Raw genomic sequence first — 12,593 nt, forward strand, 5'->3', positions numbered from 1 at the left:
TAAGAAAACTGTATGTATACATTTTCTTAAATCCATTACTTTTTGTTGTTATATTCTGCCAGAAATGGGATGGTGTGAGAAAGATGCATGTAAATTGCTCTGTCTGCTCTGTTAATGAAGTGAACCCACTGACCAGCATAGCTTTTTTGTTTGTTTGTTTTAGTGCTAATAAAGCCTCCTAAGATGGTCAGAGCAGTTAACTGAATACCTCTTCCAAAGACTCAGCAAAAGGGTCACTGTGCCTCTTCAACTGTTCTTACCAAACTTTCCTATCTATTTCTGCTGCTGACTAAAGCGGCCTCCTTGAGGGCAAAAAAGAAAAAAAGTCATAAACATAAAAAAGCCTGTATTTTTTCACTTCAAAATGGTTTTGGAGAAGAATAGGAGAGCTTCATGAGTAAGTTACTTAAACAAGACGAGATAAACACAGTAGTTATTTATTGAGAAAAAAAGTGAGATTTATGACTTGCTTTGTAATTCTCTTAAACGAACTTTAAGCTTTAACATTCACATTTTTCTTTGTACTTGAAAGGTCCAATCTGCTAATTTCCAGAAGGGCATTTTCCCATGTGTTTGGCTATTCATTCTCCCTCTCTCTCTCTCTTCTGTCTCGCACGCACCCACACACTTGCATGCACCCCCCACAGTGGCTTTTGAGTTCTGCTCAGTATAAGACTACTGGAACTAAGGTAGCAGGCTAAGGAGTAGCTCAATTTGAACATTGCAATGCAAAAGACTCAATGCCTGCTATTTTCAGATATCTCTGTTGCAATGATGTATTTTCCTGCTCAGCTATGTTCAGAGATAGCATTTGAATTTCTCAGAGCTTTCATTCCGAAAATATAACACTTTGATCCTGAATGAGTCTTAGTAAGGCTTATTTGACCATCTGCAGATAGTTGGGCTACTGTTCACATGTAGCTCTAATTATCTTGCAGACGTATGCCTATACACGTAAGAGATCATTTCATATATGGGCTCAATTTTAAAAGTATTCAAACCATAATACTCTTTATTTGATTTCAAAACACTATTATATGAGATTTACCAGCAGTATTAAGTATTTGATAATTAGAGCTACCTGATTTGGGGGAGGAAATTTGTTATACAGTATCTAGTAATATCTGAATATAATTTTCCGTAAAGGAAATGGCAGAAAATGTAGTAAATTTTTGTTATAACAAATTTGATCTTATTCTTGGCTTGCTAACATATGACTACAGAAAGTAAAACCATTTCTACAAATAATTTTGTAATTTCTGGAAATACACGAAATTATGTCTGAGTCATAAGTGAGGGACATTGATTAAATAATTTCTCCTTCTCTCTCTTAGCATTATTGATCACAGTAAAATCAGTTACAGAAAGTGGTTGATTCCTCTCAACATTCAACAATAACTTATAATGAAGTGAAAAATTTCAGATTTCTCTTCATGTCTAAACTTTTAATGTGTCAATCATAGATGAAAGATATCCAGTGTCATTTCTTTTTTTTGGAAAATACAGGTTGCTTTGGGAAGTCTTATATGTCATTTTATACTGCTTCAGGAAATTTACTTCTGTTTTTGTTGTAAGACCTTTTGGGGTACCAGAGATAGCACCCTTTTTCTAAGTAAGGCACCAGAATTCCATGACGATCATGCTTTATAAAATTTAACATGGTCTGTAGAAAGAGAAGGGAGGGAATGTTCTTTTGCAGCAATTTCCAGTCACATATCAGGGTTATGATGAATTACAATGAAGATCAGCTTTTAAAAATCAACCTTCATAAAATACAAACTTATTTAAGAATTTTAAAGATAATTGATTTGCCTTGCTCCTGCCTTCTAACGTTAACCATTTCATGGAGAGGCTAAAACTTATACTCCAAAAAAAATGTAGAAACACTTTTTAATGGGAGTAAAATCTAAAGATTTTGAGAAAGTATAAAGACTTACTAATAAGCATCTTCTTAGCTTTATTCTTCCTTTGACACACGGTACTTAGACTCTTACTTTCTTCCATCTGCTCCATGTCCTACAGGTGGCAGGGAACCTAGTCATTCATTTCCTTAGCAGGATGATTACTCCTTTGCCTTGAGACATTTATTGGGCCCACCATCTATTAGATCAGCATGTGGTAGTGAGTCACGCTCCCAAATCAGTGATTCCCCATTCCTGGCTTTGGGAACCAGTATGCCTCCGAGTCTCTTAAGGGGCAACAACAATTTCTTGGAACAAAATTAGTTCAAATTGATCTAAAATATTTCAATGTGCCATATAGCTCTATTCCTTGGTTTGGTAGACTTTTTTTTGGCCAGCACAGGGATTGAGCCCTGGACCTTGGTGTCATCAGCACTATGCTCTAACCAACTGAGCTGCCAGCCTGATGGACTTGTTTTTTCCCCATGGAGGAATGAAGAAAGGGCAAATGGTACCAGAATGAAATGGCTTTGGGTTGCTATCCTTAGCCTGGAAGTCATCGTTGTAATTCTGTCATATATAAACTCTGCCTTTGCCGGAGGTAATTCATCTGTGTCTGTATATATCTGGAGGGCAATAGGAGTAGCCAATGACCAGATGAACTAGTGTGAAGTTAATCTGTGAGTGATGATTTATGATACCTATATGCAAATTAAAGGCAGAAGTTAGTTTTTTTTCTCTAGATGTCTTTTTGGCTGAATGTTACCATTTTTCCTTCCCCAGAGTTTAACAGGAAAAAGTTTTTTTGTTTGTTTTTTTTTTGACTTAACTATTCTCTCTGCATGCTGCTCTTCCTGTGTACGTTTCTACTAGAGTGAAACCTAGGGAGTGTTTCTACTAGAGTCTGTGGGGGGACACCAAGTTTAGATTGAGGCAGTCCAGATACGCTGGTGAGAAGCGTTGAGGACCTTGTTGGACACCGAGCTTCTGGTTCTGTCCCCATGCCTCTGCCCTGGTACTGCACTTTACCTGAAACTGTGCCTCTGGTCCTTAGACCAGCTATCAGAACATATCACTCACCCACTCCTCTTTTATAGCAAGGGACCAGCCGGGATGGCACATGCTGTGTAATCAAACACCTCCTAGAAGACAAGTACAGCTGATGTTTCTCATTGTTGCCTTATCATTCTCTGAGCCATCTTTGAAGCTGATCTTGTAAAACAAAACAAAAACAAAAACAAAAAAAATCAAAAAAACTACTAAGTAGCAAAACTCCTTTTAAATTCCAAGCTTATATGTGGGGTCATTCAACATCCTTATTTCTAGATTTGCACAAACTCTATCAACTGTAATCTTTTTCTGGTTGTGGTCAGATGCTTCATAAACGTGAACCAACTTGGGTTGAAAATATTGGGCATAATATCTAAATTGGTGTTATTCTGGATGACTGTGTAATCTGTCACCAGAGTTTGAGACATAGAAGATAACTCTTCATTTGTATCTTAACACATTTTTTAAAAAAGGTGATCTTTAATTTTTTTTTTTTTTTGGCTCAGTTGTGTGTACAGTTATACACCATACTATGTCATAGGAATTTAAAATTTAATCCATCAAAATCTCATCTTCACTTTTCTGAGACTTCTCTGTCCTCCCACCCTGAAGTCTTTAAATCACTTTTCATCTGTGAGTTCTCAGAGGCACTGGACTTGACTACAGTGGTAACCTTTAAGGGGAGTTGAACTGTTGATCTTCCAAGAAGAAAGGGACCAGACAGTGTTGCTTAAGATGCTGCAGTTTTGTTACTGTGAAGAAAAGATTTGCTTCCACTTTCAGCAGGCTAGATATATATATATTTTCATTTTGGAAAAAAAGATTGAAAAATCTGAGGAGAACATAATTACCTTCACTAATTATTTATACACTGGGTGAGAAGCTTACTGTAGGGCAGTCACCGGAAAAAAACTAATTTTAGTGCTTTCAATAGTGTAATATTTGTATCTATTACCATGCCAGCAATGTGTGCTGTGCACTGTGTCCTATTACTGTAAATCACCTGGTTTTTAATTCTAACAGAAACTAATTTGTTTTATAGTGGAATCCAGAGCAGATATGTATAATATGACCAGGAATGTCCTACAGTTGTAAATAAGAATAGGTCCTGTTTATTTTGACATCTTTTTACAAATGCATTGTATTAGGGTGTGAATATTCTGAACCATGCTCTTGTTTAAAGTTTTGAAATTTTTATTGTTAAATGTAACATTTTAATGGTTGTAATAATTATTTGTATAGATATGAATATAGTATTTTATTTAAGAAAATAAACTTTGCATTTTTGCATTGTGAATTCTGTCGTTTCTGATCACTGCATATGCCACTTCAAACCTGCTGTCAAAATGACTTGTCTTGCATAAGTATTGCCAAAATGTCTGAAAATAATGCCATGACACATTTCCCATAGAGATTATGTTCTTGATCAAACAGCCGACCTTGATTAAATCATAATTATGACCAGAACTATATTGTTAGAACAATCTATACACCTTTATACTCATTATAAAAAGTAAAAATTTCAGATCTGGAAGAGTATTTACAGGTGATCCAGTTTAAACTCTCCTTTGTATATTTTACAGTGGACGGAACTGAAGCATAGAATTTTGAGACGAGTTGGGTCTTTCACAACAGCTACTCACATCAACTTAGTCAAAACTAACAAACATGTGGTTTGGGGGGCGGGAAATTGCAGAGGAACTTATACGGTATAAAATTACATACAGTTTAAATGCTTATAAATCCAACAACTTATTGTTCGGGGATAGCCTACACATGGTAAAAATATAAATTAAGGGCCAGCCCATAACCCCAAATTCAGGATAATGGATATTACTTAGGAAAAGACAGGTGGGGGTATCAAGGACCAGTACTTCAAAAGTATTGGTATGTTCTATGCCACTGGGTAGCAGATACTCAAATGTTTATCTCATTTATGCCAGAAGTCTGTCTGAATGTGTAAAATATAGCCTAATATTTTAAAAGGTAAAATGAGCACCTTAGGGGTCATTTACTCCCCATATGTACTCCAGAAAATTAAAGCTCACCATATGTTCTTTGTCCTATTTTCTTGGGAGTTCAGATTAAAGCTCAGTATTCTGTCAACGGTTAGGTGTTCTGCTATAGCACACTGACCTCCCACACACGTCACAGATGGAGCGTACATTTTGATTGTACAAGAAACCCTAATGTGTCATAGGATATATAAACCATAAAAATGCCACCATTCTGCTTAAATTCAATCTCCCTAAAACGAATGTGTAAATTACAGCAGCTATATACTTAACAATTTTGTTAGCTTTCCAGTTTACTTAGGTGTTTGAGGGAAAATGATATTAATAACTTCTGTCTCTTTTAAAAGCTATTCAAGGGATTTTCACTTTTAGGTAGGATATAGTAGTTGTGGCAGGTCATCAATCCCACTGTAACTACTAGAACAAAAAGTTAAATTAGAGAAGTCATATTTTAAAAGACACTGAAAACGATCAAATATAAGAGGACTATCTCAGAATTCCAGAGAGGGAAAAGCCATTCACAGGTGAGTTAAGTCTTCTGACCTTTCTTATTTCCCCTGGGGGCATTTGATGAGTCTGGGTTGAAAGTGGAGAGTGAAAGCTCCCACAGTTTTATGAAGCTTAGGAGACAACTTCCTGCTAGAGGTAGTAGGTCTCACCCTCAAGACATTTAAAATCAGAGGCAAACGGAATCAAACTAAAGCTATATCCCAGCTCTCACCCAGTGCAACACAATCTGCCTAACAAAGGAAAAGTGTGAACTGTCTCAGGTGGAAAATAACATCATCTTCAATCTTTACAAGTTCTTTTACATACAATGTCCAAGAAATACATGCAATGTCTATGAAAATGTGACCAATAGGCAGAAGGAAAAGCAGACAGTAGAAATTGATCCACCAATGATCCAGATGTACAGAAAGGGCTTTAAAATAGCTGTAATAAATATATTAAAGAAAATAGAGAATAAGATGGGAAAAAGCTGGAAAAGTTAGAAAAATGAGACAAAAATGAAAAATTTCTACAGAAAATTGCAATTTTTTTTTGGTGGCCAGTCAGTATGGGGATCTGAACACTTGGTTTTATCAACACCATGCTGTAACCAACTGAGCTAACTGGCCAGCCGGAGAATTGCAATTGATAAAAAAGAATAAGACAGAAACAGAAAACAGGTCAGTAGTTGTTGAGGGCAGAAGGAAGGATTGACTACAAAGGGGAACAAAGAAATTTCGGGGAGAGATGGAACTGTTCTATATCTCCATTATATTTTTTAAAAATCACAGAATTGTATCATAAATAGGGTAAATTTTATTGTAAATTACACTTCAATAAGCTCGACAAATAATGGGAAAAAGAGAATCAAATGGACATTTTAGAGCTGAAAAAAGAAAAAGACCTGGGATTAGGAAATCTTTGAAAAAATTTGCTGCAAAATGCACATATCAGTCAAAAAGTATCAAAGCAAAGCACAGTGGGCCGGCCCGTGGCTCACTCGGGAGAGTGTGGTGCTGATAACACCAAGGCCATGGGTTTGGGTCCCATGTAGGGATGGCCGTTGCTTACTGGGTGAGCGTGGTGCTGACAACACCAAGTCAAGGGTTAAGATCCCCTTACCGGTCATCTTTAAAAAAAATAAAAAAAGAAGCAAAGCACAGAGGAGAAAAAAAAAAAAAAGAATAGAAAAGAGAGAGCAGAATGCAAAAGATATGGGGACACAGTCAAAACATTTAACTCAATGGGTTGGGATTTTTTTATATAATGCTAGGAGTGGACTGATTGTCGCTGGCTCGTCCTGGTTGAGGGTGGGATGGTAGAAGATCGGAGGGGCGGTCAGTTAGCCTTACGTGTGATCTATTGAGCATAGCAGAGTTGAGTAGGCCTCAGGTATTGGATCACATCCACCTGGCAGGTGATAATTGTTTATCCAAATTTCATTTTGCTGTGAGTGACTTATTGCTTCTCACACAATTTTTTCACACAGAAGAGAGACTTTAGGTAAGAAGTATCTCTAGAGATAAAGAGGGATATTTCATAAGGTTGTTGATTATGTAGGAACACTTAAAACCCCCTAAATTTGTATGCATTTTATAGCACTGCTTTTAAATATATAAAGGAAAAGGGAAGAGAACTGAAAGGATACTTAGATAAATTCAAATCATTATTGGAAGTTTTAACACAGTTCTTTTAGTAAATCATATAATAAGCAGACAAAAATTTAGTACACGTACAGAATAATTGAACAAAACTATTAACCAAGCTGACCTGACATTCATTTATTTATTTTTGGTGGTTGGACAGCATGGGGATCCAAACCCTTGACATTGGTGTTATAACACACACTATAACCTACTGAGCTAACCAGCTAGCCCTGACATTTATAGAACACTAAGCCAACAAGTGCAGAGAACACATTCATTTCAAGTTTATATAGAACATCTACCAAATTGTACTGGGCCATAAAACAAGTCTCAACAAATTTGAAGGGATTAAAATCACAAAGACTTCATTGTCTGACTTCAGTGAAATCAAACTAGAATTGAAACTTTTTTTTAAAAGTAGAAGATTCACAAATGTTTAGAAATTAAGCAACACACTTTTAAATAACCTATGGGTCAACAAAATAAATTTTGGTAGACATTAGGAAATGTCTCGAACCAAACCGTAATAAAAATTCAACATATTAAAACTTGTGGAATCTAGCCAAAACATTAATTAGAGGGAAAGTTATAGCTTTAATTGTGAAAAGTAAAACTAAAGCTATCAGAATAGTGGTTCTTAAATTGTGGTCCCCAGAATCTCTGGGGTTTTCTGAGACCCTTTTAGGGAGTCTTTGAGGTCAGGAGTATTTTTATGATAGTGCTGAGATGTGGCATGTCTGTACATTGTGTTGACATTTGCACCGATGGTGCAAAATCAATGGTGGGTGAAACTGCTGGTACTTTAGCATGAATCAAGGCAGTGGCACCACGACTGTAGTAATAGTTATTGTATTCTTGATTATCATAAACTTTTAGTAAAAAAAAAAAAAATTCACTTTAGCATGTACTGGATGAAGCAATAACATTTATTAATTTTATTAAATCTTGACTATTAAATCCACTTTCTTTTAATACTTTTTAAACATTACATTAATATTTTGTATTCTGTGACCACATGGAAAACAAACATAAAGCACTTCTACCGTAAACCAAAGTATGATGGTTAGCTCAAGAAAAAGCACTAGTCCAATTGTTTGAATTGTGGGAGGAAATAGTGGATTTTTTTTCATGTAATACTATTTTTAGCTGAAAAGACTAAAATCTGTAGTTATTCAGACTTGGGTATTTGACATACACTTTCTCAAAAATGAATAAAATGAGCCCATCACAGTATGTACCAGTGTGAGCTTGACAGGTTCCCAATAAGACTTCTCTGATGAGATCAGTGGTGATATTAATGAATAATATATATAGTTTTATTAATAATTATATAATAAACTGTGTAAATCTTTGGAAGATTTGCATAATTCAGTGAACCAATATTTTCCAAATGACCAAGGCATGCTGTTGCAAAACCATGCATGGGTAAAAAGACCTATTCCAGTACGAGATAGACCAATGGATCTTAATGTAACAAAAGATAAAAAGTTCACTGATATGGTTCCTAATTTCACATTGCAACTAATCTCAGGAAACTATCATTTGTTGAGTTTTGGTATATTATCAAAGAAGAATATCCACAATTATCTAAAAAGGCTACTAGAATGCACCTCATTTTCCAACTACATATTTCTGTGAGGCTTTTCTTCAAGCAAAACACATACTACTGAGAGTGAATGCAAAAACCCCTATGAGACTCCAGTTTAAGCCATACATTAAATAGATTACAAAAATGTAAAACAATGCTGCTCTGCTCACAATTTCTGCTTATTTTGGAAAACATAGTTTCATAAAATAAATGAATAAATTGAATTAATAAATACTTATAAATTTTCTACTTTTACTTCTAATACAGTACACATTGATAGATATACCCCACATAAACAAAAATTCTTTGGTGTTCTCAATAGATTTTAAGAGTGTAAATGGGTCTTGAAATCAAAAAATTTGAGAACTAGTATTTGAGAAGAAACCATAGGAAATATCTGTCTGATCATAACCATAAAAGAAAAAAATGATTAGATTGGACTTTTAAAAATTATGACTTTTTCTTCACTGGGTCACAGTCTGTCAAAGACTCATAAACTGATTTTAAAAACGGGCAGATAACTTGAACAAATCCTTCATACCAATAGCCAAGAAGTGCATGAAAAGGTGTTCAACATTATTAGTTATCAGAAAAATGCAAAATAAGATACAATAAGATACCACTTCATTATTACCTAGAGTAGGACTGACAAATGCCAAGTGCTGGCAAAGATGTGGACCAACTGGAACTCTCCAATTGAGAGTGCTGGTGGGAGTGTAAAGTGGTTAAACCATTTTGGAAAACCATTGGCAGTGTTTTTTTTTTTTTTTTTTTTAAAAAAGATGACCGGTAAGGGGATCTTAACCCTTGACTTGGTGTCGTCAGCACCACGCTCAGCCAGTGAGCGAACCGGCCATCCCTATGTGGGATCCGAACCCGGGGCCTTGGTGTTATCAGCACCGCACTCTCCCGAGTGAGCCACGGGCCGGCCCCTGGCAGTGTTCTTTAATAATAAAGACATACCTACCCTATAACTCAGCAATTCCACAGTGCACCAGTATATGCCCTGGAAAAAAGTTCACCAAAGAACATATATAAGAATGTTCATAGCAGGTTTCTTACCAGTAGCTAAAAACTCAAAATAATCCATCAATAGGATCATGAATAAATAAAATTTCATATTCACAAAATGAAGCTACTGATGCATATAGGTAAATCTCACAGACATAATATTGAGTGAAGAAGCCAGACAAAAAGGAGTGCATCCTGCACGGTTCTATTTATGTAACGTTCAAGAACAGGCAAAATTAATCTCTCATGAGAAAAGTCAGAATAATGGCTCTGTCTGGGGCAGGGATTGACTTGGAAAAGGCACAAGAATGCTGGGAATCTTTTGTATCTTAATGGTGGTTACATTGGTGTATGTACATGCGTGCAAGTGTGTACTTAAATGCATATACATATGTAAAAATTCACCAATCTATATACACAGAAGATTAGTGCACATTTTATACATTACTGAATATAATTTATACCTAAACAAAAAGGTTAAGAAAAAACTGTCTATGGAAGTTTGAACTGATGTTGGTTTTCTCTTGATAAATTTCCCTTGAGTCAGGAAAACCTAAAAGTTATTTGACTGTCATTCTTTAGAAAAAGAAAAGGCCATAGGTCTATTTTTTATCTGGCTCCCTGGTTACCTGGCTATGGCTTTGGGCAAATGGCATAACCTCTTTGTGTCTAAGTTTATTTGTTATTCTTACCTGTTTATTGTTATTCTTAACTGTCCTGGTTACCTCACAGGGTTGTTGTAAAGGACAAAGGAGATTTTATATTTGAAAGTTTTTTCACATAGTTGCAAAGGAATATTTAATGTAAATTGGCAATTATTTTCCATGACCTTCCTCATTTATACGTCCCTTACACATGAGATGGAAAGGCCAGGCTCTGCTAGAATACACGTATTTAGTTGGTCAGTATCAACAGCTCCTTCGGCATTTTCTTCCTGTGAGAAATCAAGGAGTTGATGCTAATTTTCTTCCTAGATAAGTTCAGAAGTTAAGTAGGTTGGTTAAGTAGTATCAGTGTGCCACTTAATTTATTTTTCTTCTTTTTTTTTTACTGAATCATAATTGATTATACGTATTTTTGGAATTCAGTGTTGACATATGTTGATCAAATCAATATTATTAGTATATATATTGTTATAAATCATACTTATTCTTTATGCCCTTTATTTAATCTCTCCCTATGCCCCTCTCACTCTCCCCTCCCACCTTTGATAACCCTAGATTTCTTCTCTCCTTCTGAAAGAGTAAAGGTTACTCTGTTGATTTGCTGCCTAGATGATCTGTCCAATGCTGAGAGGTGTGTTCAGGTCCCCCAATATCATCATAGAGCAGATGCTTCTGTCACTCTGGAATGGGCTTTGAGGAGAGACACATCCTCTTCTTTTCCTTGGTCTCTACTGATGACTCTCCTTGTGTCATTGCACTCCAGGTGCCACTTAATTTTTCACATGATCAAGTAAGCCACAGATTTTGGGGAAGATCCAGCTTGTAACTGAGCTTGTGCTGTGCAGATCTGGTGGTGTTTCCTACACTGCTCAATCACATTTGGATCTGCAGTTTGGAATGAGGTTGCAGCCAAACTGTAGTTGTGGAGAAAACTGCTTCAGGGAAGTTTTCTGGGAATTCATGATTCAATTAGGTTAAATACTCTTTTTTTTTTTTTTTTTAATGCTGCTGTGGACCCCCAGTGTGCAAATTCACACTAAATATCTTTATGAAAATAAGCCCAACAGACAGCTTAGTACAGGTGAAGAAAATTGGTTAGTGTTCCAAACCAAGTCATATTGCTTTTTTGGGTCTTATTTCTGGACGAACTTAGAAACATTTGTCACTGTTATCACTGTACTCCAAACGAAGAAATATGATTTTCAGTTCAGTGCAGCTAGTTCCCCTGCCTATGTTTGACTGGGATGAAACCACTCCCTAAAAGGTGGAGAGGATGGGCCCAGCGACTAAGAACAAAGATGGCTGGACCATTGATGTGAGTTGTAGATTCTGCCTGATCTACTGGGACAGCACAGATCAGTTCTGGAGCAGCTTTGGAGGACTTTTTGACTCGATAACTTTTTGAGTCTCTGAATGTTTTTTAGAAAATAAAAAATCCCGTTACATTTCTGTGTCTTTTCTCCATTTTTTATTTTGTTTTTGAACCAACAGGCTCCCTGTGGTGACCTGACACTTTATGCTGTGTATATTGTAATTTAAAATGAATCTTTCGGTCTACAGCTCTTTGCCAAGTGCAATCATTAAATTTACACGTTGGTTCTTAACTTTCCAAGCTTAGAAACTGAAGCAATAGTCCACATATGGATCCAACTGTTCCAGTGCAGAGAGCCAAAATGATCCAAAGCTATAGTTTTATTGGCTGGCTTTCATTGTTACTTGAGTTTATACTTGTATAACAACAGGCGCGTATCTTTTGAATTTTGAAAACACCTTCTCCTTTTGTTAGTACATTTAATAGTTACATAATTTTAGGCTGTGTGTTTTGCATGTATGGACACATGCACAAGTAAAAGTCGAATCTTCATTGCAGCAGAATGTCTTTCCTTCCTCTGGCTTTGTTACCTGAACTACTCATTTCTGACTACTAGTCCATTTACTGAACCATTTACTTCAGCCAGTGAACAGTGACTTCTCTAAGTTTCAGTTTCTCCATCTGGGAAATGGAGATAATAGTAATAGTACTGACTTCTTAGGGGGCTTTTCTAATGTCTTTGGATTTGGTAACATATATAATACCCTTGGCAGAATGCCTGATGATGACTGTTTACTGTTTTAATCATCAGTTCTGCCAACTTTAGTGTTCTAGAAGTTGGAGATGGGAATTGAGGACAAAAGTTTCCCATAGTAAGATCCCACTAAAAGAGCAGACTGAGAACCTCGATCCCATG

Source organism: Galeopterus variegatus, unplaced genomic scaffold (assembly GCF_000696425.1).
Source record: "Galeopterus variegatus unplaced genomic scaffold, G_variegatus-3.0.2 Scaffold3145, whole genome shotgun sequence".
Classification (NCBI taxonomy): Eukaryota; Metazoa; Chordata; class Mammalia; order Dermoptera; family Cynocephalidae; genus Galeopterus; species Galeopterus variegatus.